We start from the raw sequence: 1959 nt of genomic DNA on the forward strand, positions 1-1959 counted from the left end.
GTAGCTTCAGGGAGGTTCTTGCAGGTAGGTTGCTCTGGTGAAGGCAGGGATTTTCTTTTCTTAGTAGAGATGTTTGTAGAGTCTGTGCCAGCCTTCTTATTCTTCCAATGAAACTTGACAAACAGTTTCCCTGAAGTGGACTCTAGTTGAGACTTGGTTAGAACGTTAATTCGGACTGTGGAGTTGGAACCTTTGGTGGAAATGCTCTTTGTGGGTTCTTCAGACAAACAGATGGGTGGCCCGTCTGGTTTCCTGACTGGTTTCATTTCTTCAGGTGTTTTTGGACTCTGTTTTTCCTCCACCCTACCAGGACCCTTGGTGTTAATGGTTTGGGGGAGAACTTCTGAACATGGAGAGAAAAACAGAGTAGAGGAAGGCAATGAAGGTAACATGACAGGTGTAGTGAGATGGAGAGCTTGTGATGGCCCCTTGAACGAAGGAGGAGGAGCTGTTTGAGCAGATGAAGATGGTATTTGCTCAAGAAGGAGACTAGAGAGAAAAGGATTCCTTCTTTGAATGGATTTGGGGTTTCTGGATCCAATGACTGCGGCTGATGGAGCAGCAAGGCTGGAGGTAGTTGGAGGAACTGCAGTAGATGCAGAGGAAATAACCAAGGAACCACTGCTGGTGTCCAGGTGGGATAATGTAGTGGTGGAGGCCGCAGTGTAGATAGGTTTGGATAAAGAGGAAGACTTGGAAATGGGGGTAGGAGGTAGACTGGATTTAGTGGAAGGAGGACTTGAAGTTCTCGACTGGAGAACTGACTCAAGCTCTTTTAAAAAGTCCACGGTGGGTATCTCAGAAGAGGAGTTGGAAATGCTGAAGGTGGAGGAAGGTGTAGAAGAGGAGTAGGGTGGAGGAGGCGTTTGACGAAGTGCAGAACCATCAGTACTGCTCCCAGTTTGGAGAATGGTGCTACAACAGGATGCTGAAAGGCTGGAGAAGTTGGAGGATGTGACAGAGGCATCTGTATGCGATAAAGAGGCTGAAGCATGAACAGGAACGCTGCTGGAGGTAGGGGTGATGATGAGCGAAGAGGAGGAGCTGGATGCAGAGAAGGGGATCCAGGAGATGTGGACTTTACCTGGAATCAGAAACGACATGTCAGACTTTCTATACAGAACCACCTTCACACCAGAACCGAGCGCCTGCTAAAGTCCTGACCCGACCCAGAACCATTAAAAGACCACCGAGAGTTAAGCAGGGTGTGATGTACGGGTCAATCTAAAAAAAAATAACCTACTGCGTAAAGAGGCAACATTTTTGGTGGGTCATCTCAACTATCATCTAGAACCAGCAAAAATTCTGGATACGGGGAACGGGTCCATCAATGGAAGCTGATGGTGTCCCACCCTGACCAGGTGATGAAGTCCAAACACCTGCAGAGGCCTCCTGAGCTTTAAACGCATCAGGAGGAGACGCCATCATGGGGAAAAACAGCATCACACATTCTACTAGGGCAATTATTTTCAAATCCATTAAACTGTTGATTATTTTTTCAGTTAAAAATTAGAAAGCCAAAGGTTCCATATAGGAGATATTCTTTATTGAAATCAAACCAGATGAAACTCAAACTTTTTCACTTGAGGAGTTCAGGAAAGCGCATAACGACAGATAAACACATTTTTATCTTAAATGCAAACATTTTATGTATATTTTTCATATTTTGATATAATTCCTGCCCTAAGTGGGTTCCTCCGTCAGCTAAAGGCACGTTATAGAGTCTCTATACTCCAGTTAACGATTTATTTGTTCCTAAATTAATTGAAGATTATTTCAATAATCGATGAACCCGATTGTTTCAGCTCTACATTCTTCTCCATCGGTGCCCAATCTGTCCCTCCATCAATATACTGATGGGTTTAACTCTCCTCATATCTGACTTCCAGTGGATTCATGTCACTGGGAATCCCCAGCAGCAGCTGCCTCAGGCCCGCTCGCCTCTCCAGGGTTTTCCCC

Source organism: Cyprinodon variegatus, unplaced genomic scaffold (genome assembly GCF_000732505.1).
Source record: "Cyprinodon variegatus isolate N-32 unplaced genomic scaffold, C_variegatus-1.0 Scaffold481, whole genome shotgun sequence".
Lineage (NCBI taxonomy): Eukaryota > Metazoa > Chordata > Actinopteri > Cyprinodontiformes > Cyprinodontidae > Cyprinodon > Cyprinodon variegatus.